Genomic DNA, 13148 nt, shown 5'->3' on the forward strand with positions numbered 1-13148 from the left:
ATTATCATTGTTTTACTTAATTCATTAAGTGATAGATGATTTTTTTTAATAAAATTTAGAAGTTCGATGTATGTTTCCATGTTATGTATGAACCAGACTGAACCAGGTATGTTTTCACTTCTCAGGTACTAACTCTCTGATGTCTCTAAGTTTCTAGTATTTCAAGAGCACATAAATTTAGAAATTGTATTAATCTAATCTTAAAACAATTTTTCTAAATTTTAAAACTTTTTTTTTCCTCAAAGAATGTCTGGATTTTATAGTGATTTGTAACATTAAGAAGTAACATTTGGAATCAAACTTAGAAGTTATCTTACAGTGTTTATATACTCACGGATGAGCTATCAAGTCGTACATGTACATTACTATGTGATTCTCCCCTATTCTCAAGTGTATATACACATGGAAGAAGTGTGCTACAAAGAGACATTAAGAGACATTTATAATTGATTTTATAGCAATACACTATCATCCTTGTTAAGTAAAACCAATCTGCACAATATCTTAATACAATAAGGAAGTTAAAATTACTAGGAGAGGAATCATGGGAAGGGAACATCTGTGTTCTGAGTTCTTTGACTTTAGATAAAACTTTGAACAAGATGTGTGAATTTTGATTTCTTCATCTACAGAGTGGAACGGTATGCAGTTATAACAACAGCTTTAGGTAAAGAAATGCTCTATGTCAGTTGCTGAAATGTTGGAAATTAACCATGTTACTTCTAAATTTGCATTTGAATACTTCTAGTTCAGTACATGTCTCAAGTTACATAAAAGTGAGTTGCTTGGGCCTGATTTTTCCTTACATCACCTCAGTTCAGTTTAGTCGCTCCGTCGTGTCCGACTCTCTACAATCCCATGGACTATAGCACGCCAGGCCTCCTTGTCCATCACCAACTCCCGGAGTTTACCCAAACTCATGTCCATTGAGTTGGTGATACCATCCAACCATCTCATCCTCTGTCGTCCCCTTCTCCCAACTTCAATCTTTCCCAACATCAGGGTGTTTTCTGATGAGTCAGTTCTTTGCATCAGGTGGCCAAAGTGTTTCAGCTTACTTAACAAATTCCCTGTGTCGTTAATTTATTGATTGTAACAGGGAGAAGCTCAAATTTTTTTTTTTTTTACTTAAGTAAAATATGTTAAATAGTAATTCCAGTGATGAACTGTATTAAGCACATTTGGATCCAGAAACCCAAATACTATAAGGATACACTTATCTCCATTCACTCCCCTTTTTCGTATTAGCATTAGTTTTTCCTATCAGACTCATTGTCATGTTAGATGGGTCAGGAAAGATGACCTCAGCTTTTATAGCTCACAGAAGAAATGTTACCTTAAGCCCCAAGACATTTGTTAGGGAAAATCCTAGTTGGCCAGTACCTTGGTCATGTTTTATGCTACCCAGAATGGATTTCCCAATAGAATTTGGTTTCCAGAAGAGAGAAAAGTAAAAGTCGTTCAGTTGTGTCTGACTCTGCAACCCCATGGTGGTTTCCAGAAGAGAGAAAAGTGAAAAGTTGTTCAGTCGTGTCCGACTCTGCAACCCCATAGACAATACAGTCCGTGGAATTCTCCAGGCCAGAGTACAGGAGTGAGTAGCTGTTTCCTCCTCCAGGGGATCTTCCCAACCCAGGGATCGAATCCAGGTCTCCCTCATTGCAGGCGGATTCTTAACCAGCTGAGCCACAGGGGAAGATAACTATATTTTTACTGTTCAAGTGTTGTCCAAACCAGCAGTAATGGCATCGTGTGAGGAGGGAGATACCAAAATTTGTCTCAGAAGATTGACCCAAAACACCTGTTGACATGATTCCCAGGTGATTTGTAAGTACAACAAAGTTTGAGAAACTGCAGCACACCAAAGTATTAATGTAAGCAAAAGGCAAATTTGTTCTCATGAATACCAAGGTGTAATTGAGTTGAGCGTTTGGGGCATTTGGTAAGTGAAAAATAAACTTGCCATTTCAAATCCCACAGTGTATTCATGGCTTGATATTTTTGAAAGATCTTTGTAACTACTGAGATGCTAGCAATTACTATACCTTCAGAACCCTCAGATCTATAATCAGCATTTTTCAAAACTTCCATAACTGATTTTACCTTTTCATGATATCAAATCAATACAGAGGGGAAATACATTTTTCATGTCATGAGAAAAAAAAGAAAAACGATAAAGTTGACTTTGACTTTTGAGGTGTGTAAGTCTGCAATCTTACAATTAAAAAAAAAAAAAAAAAAACAAACATTTTTAGGAAAATAACCAGAAGATGTTAAGCCCATGCACCACAACTATTGAGCCTGGATTCTAGAGCCCACAAGCCACAAGCTACTGAAGCCTGCACGCTCTAGAGCCCATGCACCACAAAAGAAGCAACTGCAATGACAAGCCCGAGAACCACAAGAGAGAGCAGCCACTGCTCGCCGCGACTAGAGCAAAGCCCTCAGCAATGAAGACCCACTGCAGCCAAAATAAATAAATTTTTTAAAAACAAGAAAGTGTGTTCTCTAATCAAGAAAATTATTTTTTAAAGTAACTGATAAATCATAGTTAATCCAACTGGAAATGGATTTTTGCTAGTTCTAAAATAAAACAATGAGAACATCATTTTGTATAATTCAGAGGTCTGTTTCCCAGTTACATATGAGTCTTACCAGTGAACAGAAGAATGTGAAAGATTAAAATACACTCTCCTAATTTTTAACCCTATAAAATGGTGTTAATTTTGCCAACTTATAGATCCAACGGTAATGATACAAATAGTGAAAGTCAAAGTATTACTCTGTTGCTGTTTTAGATGATATGAATTTTTGTCAAAAGCTATCTGATCCTTATTGAATATAGGAATTTGGATTTATTAAGTCATTTTTGTTAAATGAGTTAATAGCTTACACAATGATATAAATGGCAAAACAACAAACGTTAGAATGAGCCAGTTTCTGCTCTTTTTTCTTTTTTTTTTTTTTTAAGAAAATCAGCATCTCCATCTTCTAGTGCAAGGCCCACTTTGATAATCTAGACATTTTGACAGGTCTGAATCCCACAAAGTGGATCCAAGATGTTTAGACTAATTAGGAAAATAATAGGAAACTCAAATTCAGCACATGGATCATGCAAACAAACAGTATGCTGGCAACCTATAAAAGCATACCCAGAACCTACAACAATAAAATCACACAGGCTGTTCTCCAAATTGTCAATTCCAAAATTACAATAGCAGCGTTGGTGGTATAGTGGTACACATAGCTGCCTTCCAAAATTACAAAAAGCAGAGGAGAAAATGTTCCCTCCCCTTCACTATTTTTCCTTCCATTTGGAAAACCAATTCTACAAAACCCTAGAGAAGAAATAGCCATGGGAGTACATGCTGTGTAGGGAAGCCGCAGACAAATGCTTCAGACTGCTGAGCTTTTATGAGTCCTTGAGCAGACTGATCCGGAAAAGCCAAATAAATTGCCGTGTTACATTGCCAAGTGTATTCATTTCCTATAGCTGCCTTAACAAAGTACCACAAACCAGTAGACTTAAAACAACCGAAATTTATTCGCTCACAGTTCTGGAAGCTAGAAGTACAAAATGATGGCAGGACCATGTTTCCTCTGAAGCCCGAAGAAGAAATTCTTTTCTCTCTTCTTGCTTCTGATAGGAGGAGGCAGTCTTCAGGCTTCCTTGGCTTGCAGATGCCTCACGGAATGTCTGTCACTGTTATCTAATGGCCATCATCTCCCTGGGTGTCTCTCTCCCTTCGTATGGCATTCTCTCTGACTCTCTCTTCTCATTAGGACACAGTCATATCAGATTAAGGACCCACTCTACCCCAGTTTCTATTAGTCACTCAGTCGTGTCTGACTCTGCAAGCCCGTGGACTGTAGCCTGCCAGATTCCTCTGTCCGTGGAATATTCCAGGCCAATATTACAAGAATATTGGAGCGGGGAGCCATTTCCTTCTCCAGGGGATCTTGCCAACCCAGGGATCGAACCTGGGTCTCCCTCATCGCAGGCATATTCTTTACCATCTAAACCACCAGGGAAGCCGTGCCAACAAAGGTCCGTAAAGTCAAAGCTATGATTTTTCTAGTAGTCGTATACAGATGTGAGAGTTGGACCGTAAAGAAGGCTGAGCACCCAGGAATTGATGCTTTCGAATTGTGGTGCTGGAGAAAAGACTTCAGAGCCCCTTGAACTGCAAGGAGATCAAACCAGTTAATCTTAAAGGAAATCAACCCTGAATATTCACTGGAAGGACTAATGCTGAAGCTAAAGCTCCAATACGTTGGTTACCTAATGCTAAGAGCAGACTCATTGGAAAAGACCCTGATGCTGAGAAAGATTGAGGGCAAGAGAATGGGGCAACAGAGGATGAGATGCTTGGATGGCAGCACCAACTCAATGGACATGAGTTTGAGCAAACTCTGAGAGATCGTGAATGACAGGGAAGCCTGGCGTGCTCTAGTCCATGGGGTCACAAATAGTCGGACATGACTTAGGGACTGAAGAACGACAACTGCTCCAGTTTGCCCTTATTATACTATTACATCTATAATAACCCTTTTCCAAATAAGCTCACTTTCTGAGATGTTGGGGATCAGGTCTTTAGCATATCTTTTTAGGAGACAAAATTCAACCCATAACACCTTCCTTCATGCCAAAAATGAAACCATCATAACAATACAGCATTTATAAAGGAAAGGCTACCACTTTGGAGGGGGTTGCTGTTGAGAGGCTGTGGTAGGCAAGAACTCATCTGGCAGGTAAGAAATCTAAATTCTGGTCCACAGATGCTAAGAAGGTGAATGAACTTGGACAAGTCATTTGAGTTTTCTGGCGCCCCCATTTTCTGTTTCCTCATTTAAGGAACAAAAGCCTTTGGGGACACTTCCAACAATACCTTTCTACTTGAGTTATCTGATATGATGGAGTGAAAACACCTTGTGTTTGGACTCTAGGGTTTCTAAGATTCTATATTATTACAAAAATTATAATTTTCCGATGCTTACACCAATACTGTAGCTTTTAAAACTTATACAATTGAATTTCACTCTCAAAAATAGTTTGTAGTAATATGTAGCTCATTGTGTGTGCATGTTCAGTTATTCAGTCATGTCTGACTCTTTGCTACCCTATGGACCGTATTTCACCAGGCTCTTCTGTTCATGGGATTCTCCAGGCAAGAACACGAGTGGGTTGCCATGCCCTCCCAGGGGATCTTCCCTGGAGCAATGGACTGGCAGAAGAAGCTTTGCTACTTTGAAGCTTTGCTCATCTGCCACTCACCACCTGCACCCCACTTTCTGATAGGCCACAGACTGGTACCTCAGCTTCTTCATTCTTCAACAGTAAAAGTGAAACTTTTCCAGGACATTTTGCAGTTTCTTGTAGACAAACCTCTTTCTTACCCTGTGGGTAGGAACTCAGATGTGACCTTGCTCTCAGAGTACCACATACTGAAACTATGCGATTTGGCATGAGTTTGATTATTAAGGGATTAGCCTTTCTTACTTAAAGTAACTAGAATCTTAATTCTAGCACAAAAATTTGTGGTTTTACCTACTGTTGAGCAATTTTAATACGTATTCCTAATGCTCTGAGGTATCATTTTTAAAATTTTAGTATACGACTATTAAATGAGAAATATATTCAGTTTTGTAAGATTTATGAAAGCAAACATTAATTTATAGAAAGAGCCACTGAGTCTGAGTTGGTATAAGAGTCAGAATAGAGTAGAACTTCTGGAGAAGATTTGGCTAGTACTCAGGAGCAGCTGCTTCTGAGGCATGGTAAAGATGGTAAAGAATCTGCCTGTAATGCAGGAAACCAGGGTTCGATGCCTGGGTCAGGAAGATCCCCCGGAGAAGGGAATGGAAACCGACTCTGGTACTCTTGACTGGAGAATTCCATGGACAGAGGCAGGCTACAGTCCATAGCGTTACAAAGAGCTGGACATGACTGAAGTGACTTAGCACGCACACACACAGGAGCAGCTGCAAGGTCACCTGCCTGCTTCTTTAGGGTGAAGACACTGGTGACCTTAGCTTCCGTCAAAGGTAGGAGGGAGATAAATGATAAGTCAAAACATCCCTTCCAAGAGAAATTGAGTATTTCTCTGTTCATCGTAAGGTAGTTTACTTCAAAGATAATCTTCAATTTCGTGCTAACACTAGATTCTTTCAACAGGAAAAAGTACACCTGGGATCTTTCCATCTGGGGCAAGGCTGCTACGGCACAAAGTAGAAAAACCCGGAAAAATGCAGGATAAAGTTTGAGCTGCAATCCCCCCTTATTACACAGTGAAATTTCCTTCTAAAATACCCTTCGCTCGGTGCTAATGGAACACAACATAATAGAGTTTTGTTACCTTAGGGCATTATCTACGCCACTCTATGCCTCTTTGACAGTTAGCTTTCCTGATTCAATAAAGAAGAAGAAAATTGCTCCAATTTGAGGAAAATCTATTAACTTGTTTCGTTCTCTAAGGTACTATTCTTCCCTACGCTGAAGAACTAGCTTACAAAATAACATCACAGAAACTGAAATGCTCTGACCAGGTAGAACCCGGAATATACATTCCTAAACTAAGGGAACGATTGTCCGCCTGTCTGCCTTCATCTTTGTCCTAAGCCCATGTAGGATGATTTGTGAAGCATAGAAATGGTACACGTGTGCTTTTCTTTGGCCTGTCTTTCGAATACCAACCTATGAAGCTCCTACAATGTGTCAGGCACCCTTAAGGTCTCTTTATGTGCATTAACTTATTCATCCTTATAGCCACTTTCAAAGATAGTTATTACATGTCATAGTTTTTAGTTGGGGAAACTGTTTTTAAGAAAGTTTGATCAAGGGCCTCCCTGGTGGCTCACTGGTAAAGAATCCATCTGCCCAATGGAGGAGACAAGATCCGATTCCTGGTCCAAGAAGATTCCACGGAGCTACTAGGCCTGTGCCCTAGAGCTCAGTCTTTTAGATTCTGAGTATTTCAACTACTGAGCCTGTGCCCTAGAGCCCAGGAGTCGCAACTAGTGAGCCCATGTGCCCTGGAGCCTGTGCTCTGCATCAGGAGAAGCCCCCACAATGAGAAGCCGCACCGCAAATAGAGAACCCCATCACCACAACTAGAGAACGCCAACTGATAGCAACGAAGACCCGACACAGCCCAAAACAGAGAAATAAACATTATTTTTAAAAGAAAGAGAGTGAGAAAGAAAAATTTTGAGCAACTGTCTCAAACCACACACCTATCCCATTAAAGATCTGTGACTCACATCCAGGATTGTAAGCCCAGGTATTTTGCTGTAATGCTGCACATATTATTAAAGAAGCCTTTATCTGAACCTAGGCTTTGTCTCCAGAAAGCCCCCAGTTAGCATAAAATTCATTCATCCTCACTAGGACCCCTCAAGAACTAGACACTATGGTGCTAAACGTTGCAAGTGGAAGGTGGAAGGTGGAAATGGTTGGGTGCAATTGTAGGCAGCCCTGAGCTCCAAGGGGACAAGGAGGAAGTTTCAGGGCAGACTACTACATGGTGCCTTTCACTGAGGGAGTCAGAGCCCAACTGTCAGCAGCAGCTGACAGGAGAAAGGTCGGTGAGAGCGGAACTGCCACGGGGAGAGGCCACGGCGGGCCCAGGAGACGAGCCCGATTCCAAGGGGAAAGCTAGGTCATAGCACAGCGCCTCTGTGCTATTCTCTCCCAGGCTCCCTGCCCACTGGGAATGTCTCAGCGAATGTACCTGGACTAGTCTGATAGTCAGATGACTCCTTTGAAAACTGAACTAATTAACCCTTCATGGGATGGGAGAACCATTTTAGCTAATCACTTCTTCAGTGTGTGCGTGTGTATGCGTGTGTCGCTCAGTCGTGTCCAGCTCTTTGCGACCCCACAAACTGTAGCCCGCCAGGCTTCTCTGTGCATCCAACTCTCCAGGCAAGAATATGGGAGTGCACCGTCATTCCCTTCTTCAGAGGATCTTCCCGACCCAGGGATCGAACCCCAGTCTCCTGCATCGCAGGCAGATTCTTTACCGTCTGAGCCACAGGGCTGAGTAATAAATAATGCTCACAACACTCAGTTCAGTGGAGGTGGGAAAGCTCCTTGACTTCAAAATCTTCCCTGATGCCCACGAGGCATTTTGGATTTGAAACTTCTAAAATGTACTCATTCAGTCATTAAGTCAAACAACAAGTATTCATTCTATGTGGTACTAAGTGCTGTGTGTGCCCTGAGAAAAATCAGAACTAAACCCATGAACATTTCAATAGCCTTTCACCACTAGGCCATTTGCTGCTGCTAGATCCTTCAGAGAGATAGTGATAGCTAATAGTCCTTTGCTTTCCATACATCTCTCTACATATTTTCGCAAAGACATCTTTCATTTCCCTAGCTTCAATGATCAATTCTTTGACAGTGATTCAAATAACCATTATCTTCGATCCTACTTTTCCCCATCTCTTTGTTCTTATTCCAAAGACGTTACAGATATTTTACTCAGTAAAGTCTTCAGTTCCTAAAAATTGATATTTCTAAAATGAACTCATCTTTCCTCATGTACCTAACCCGCCCCCACCCTCAATACCTTCCCTTTATCTGGAAGTTCTGCTCTCTGTTAAAAAGAACTGCTCTCCTCACCCATTGAATCCATGCCTCAATTACTGAGGTTTTCTTCATGTGAGTAAGTTATGAAGTTTCCTTGGTCTTCTCAGTAAGATCTCCAGGGTCCCTGTCCCTATTCTTTCATTCCCATTGCTACCCTCCTCGTCTAGGTTTTCATCCTTTCACCCAATTCTTACTTCTTTCCACCCATTTCAAAATCCCATTTTCCCCCATTTTCATTTCTGGATCATTCCAAGCCCCCATGGGTCCCTGATACTCTGGAGTTCCCTCAGCATTTATTCTAGTTTATGATATCCTGGTCTTACCTCCCCAGTGAGTATTTTATCCCACCCCACCCTACTCTCAATCTTCATAATGCCTGATCCAGCCTGTACCAGGACAGATGCTCAAAAAATACTAGGCAATAGTTAACATTTAGACACTGCTATGTACTGAATGCGCCCTGCCCTCTGCAATTCTTATGTTGAAGCAGTAATACGCAAGTCATTTATCTGAAGACAGGGTCTTCAGAAGAGAATTAAAGGTGAAGGAGGTCTTAAGGGTAGGGCCCTGTTCTGATAGGACTAAGGCCTTATAAGGATGAGAGATCTCTTCCTGGGTCTCTCCCTTTCTCTCTCTCTCTTTTCCCCACCTCCTTCTCTCTCTGTGCCATGTGAAGAAACAGCAAAAAAGGCAATCTTCTGCAAACCCAGAAGAAAGCTCTCACCAGAAGCCAGCCATGCTAGTACCCTGATCTTGGACTCCCCAACATCTAGAACTATGAGAAAATTGACTTCTGTTGCTTAAGTCAGCCGGTCTATCTTATCTTGTTACTCCACACCTCTTAGCCATGAGATATGAAGTGGCGCTAGTGGTAATGAACCCACCTGTCAATGCAGGAGACACAAGAGATACAGCGTCAATCCCTGGGTTGGGGAGATCCCCTGGAGAAGGGCATGGCAACCCAATCCAGTACTCTTGCCTGGAAAACCCAATGGACAGAAGAGCTTGGCAGGTTCTAGTCCATAGGATCTCAGTAAGTCAGACGTGAATGAGGCAACTTAGCACAGCACATGAGTGAGCTTAATAAAGACAAAGCCTTGGTTAGCTTAGTCTTGTTACCTTGACCACGCTGAATCCTTCAAGGATATATAAACGATCCGATGCTGACCAGATGGATGTAAGAAGAATTTTGTGGGAATTTCTGGGAAAATTCCTTGCTCTCCATAAAGAGTTGTCAAGACAGATATTCTCTCAACAGTAAATTGTGTGTGGAATTGCTTCAACTGTTTATTTGCTGTGTAGGAAGGCAGGCTAAAAAGGAAGCAGACTCAGAGAGAGGGGCAGAGCTGAGAGAGAGAGAGGCAAAATAGAGAGGGAACCTTGATCAGATGACACCTGAAGCCTGACCTCTTGAACTTTTTGGTTTTATGAGTTGGTAAATTTCCTTCATAGGCAGTGTGAGCCTGGCCTTCAAATACTTGCAACCAGAAACATCTTTCTTACAGAAAGGAGAGCTAAGCCCATTACAATGAAGAAACTGTTATTCACAGGAGAAAATCCAGACCTTCTCCTTTTGTATTTTATGAATTGTTATCTGACCCAATTCATCCCCCAAATGCTTTGTAGGAACATCTGTCCCAACCCTCCAACACTGTTTCTCTGTAAGTGCTGGCCCATCGCACAGCCTGAGGCATTTCACTCTGAGTACATTAAATAGAAATTACATAAATTTGTCCTCAAAGAACAAACTAAAGTCTCTGATAAAATAAACAGAACAGAATGAACAATTGAAGAAGCAAAGCAAGGGCATGTATTAGAAGTGAGCTCAGGTGGCCTGCAGCAACTTGAAGCAGGATTTCTATTCCCAGCCAGAGAGACTGAGATCATTCTGGAGTAGTGAGGGCGCTGAATCCTGGCCACCTGACCACCAGGGACCATGTATCCAGTGACAAGGCTCTCGTGTGTCAGCTGTGTGGAAATGAATTTCTACATAGAGATGGAAAGTAGAGAAGCAAGTAAAGTGCTTATTAGAAAGAAAAAGAGTACAGTACGTGTGAGTAGACACACGGGCTGAGAGTGGCACCCTTGGGGTAGTTTGAATTACTTTTATGGAGCCTTTCTTCTGGGTTTCCTTTGGCCAATTATCTTGCTTTGTTGATTCTGAGTCCATGTTTGGTTTGTCTCAGGATCCTTCCTGTGTATACACACATCTCATAGCCAAGATGGATTCTAGTGAAAAGGACTATGGGTAGTATGACATCACTTACTATGATGTCATTACTCATTTGACCTCCAAGAAACCCTTCTGCACACCTGTAGTCAGGAGGGTCTTCTTGACCTCAAGAATGAGGAATATGTAGTCTTTTATCTCTTATCTGGGCAGGGCTGCACTCTTCTCCTTCTTGCTATTTTTGGAGTATTTGTCCACAGGGGAGAAACTTCAGCTGTTCAGCCTGGGGCCCATCTACCTCCTGCCTCGGGAGGACCAAAATTCCAATGAGAAGAATTAAGGAAATAATTATAAAAACCACCAAAAAAAGCCAGGGTCTCATTTTCTTAGCAGTCGAATGAGAGTCAATAGCATAAAAACAATTGCAAACACAAGAGATCCAGAATTGTGTCTTTTTGTCATGATTATGATAATACACTCTAACTAAACTCTCTTGCTGATTCAGGGGTCAGAAGCCTAATTTTTTAAAAGTCATTTTCAGTGGGCAAGTCCACAGAAGATCTAATGACTGCAGATTAAGATCTATGAAGGAAAGCTTAAAGCCAGAATAATGCAGTGCAGATAATACAAAATCAAATGCCACCAGTGTCCAGGCAGGTACCACCCGTGAGTCAGTTGTGAACGGCGGGGCATGGAAAGGACTGAGGATTAGTCTGCTCTGTTCAAAGTGCACAGGGGCTACTCAGTTTCACAGATGTGTTGCTCTTAGAAATATTACCCTTGTGCTATCAGATTGTCAAAAATTTTCAAGAGAACCTGAAAATGTATGTATATGGAGTGTGGGCACGTGTGTGTGTAAAATGAACTAGTCAGAAAAAAAAAATATATATATATATCAGTGTTCAGTCCAGAAGAAGGAAAGAAGGGTGAGGGAAGGAAAAAAGAGAGTCAGTGAGCGATTTTTCCCACTCGTCCTTTAGAGAAGTCATCTTCAAGGAGCCTGAGGAGGAGACCATCTGAATCATCATTTTCAAACTACACTCATGTCTCCCCTCCCCAGTCCATGAGACTAGCCCTCACAGATGGTATTAGGCAGAAAATGGCCAGTGCCAGAGCAGGGCTCCTTTTTTAAAAAAAATTAATTTTATTTATTTGGCTGCATGTGGCTCAGCTGGTAAAGAATCCGCCTGCAATGCTGGAGACCTGGGTCTGATTCCTGGGTTGGGAAGACTCCCTGGAGAAGGGAAAGTCTACCCACTCCAGGATTGCGTTCTGGCCTGGAGAATTTCATGGCATGTATAGTCCATGGGGTCGCAAAGAGTCAGACATGACTGAGCGACTTTCACTTTCATGTGGTCTCAGTGGCAGCTCATGGGTCTTGTTATAGTGTGTGATCTTTGCTCCAGCTGTGGTGCCTGGGCTTACTGTGTGTGAGCTCCGTTGCTGCAGTGCAGGCTTAGTTGCTCTGCAGCACATGGGATCTTAGTTTCCTAACCAGGGATCAAACTTGCATCCTCAGCTTTGGAAGGTGGATTCTTAACCACCGGACCACAAGGGAAGTCCCCAGAACGAAGTTTCTTGACCTCCAAACAGTAAATGAGAGTCGCCTGGGGATCCTGTGAAATTGCAGAGATTGACTCTAAGGTCTAGATGGATCTAGGGTTCAGCCTGAGATTCACATTTCTCAGGAGATCTCAGATTTTGCAAAGTGACTGGTTCACACTTTGAGTAGCAAGATTTTATAGAGTAGGTTTTTCAAACTTTGACAGCAAGCTAAAATAAGAAATACATTTAACTTGACAACCTAGAACATATGCAGAGCAGATATATAATTGAAACATGGACAAAAGTTATTTTATGGCGTATACCCTAACATTTTTATCCGATCCCACTGTGTGTGTGTTAAAATATTGGTCATTACTTATCAAAGAATTTTTTTGGCCCCCTAATAGGTAATGTTATAAAGCTTGAAAAACACTTCCATTAAATTTATGTTCAAAGCCCTTCTATTACATTTTTTAAAATGTATCTCTCCATCTCTTCACAGGACAGAACAAGAAGACAAGAAAATGCTATAAAGGTTGCTGGAGTAACCTAGATCCAAGGAGAAGACAGAAATAGTTAACAAGGATTGAACTCTTCTATTTTTTAAGACTATGGTTAAGCACTGTTGGACCAGACTGCAGGATTCTAAACCTGGTGAAGCCACTTACAACCTGTGAAACCTGGGCAAATTATTTAACCTCTTTGTGCCTAGTTTCCACATCTGTAAAACAGAGATAACAATAAGACAAATGCCTTGTGGGCTTTTGTAAGAATCACTATATATAAAAAGCTGTATATGTATGTGCATGTATATATATGTATGCATATATATGTGTGTGC

Source organism: Oryx dammah, unplaced genomic scaffold, assembly GCF_014754425.2.
Source record: "Oryx dammah isolate SB20612 unplaced genomic scaffold, SCBI_Odam_1.1 HiC_scaffold_5, whole genome shotgun sequence".
In the NCBI taxonomy this organism is placed as follows: domain Eukaryota; kingdom Metazoa; phylum Chordata; class Mammalia; order Artiodactyla; family Bovidae; genus Oryx; species Oryx dammah.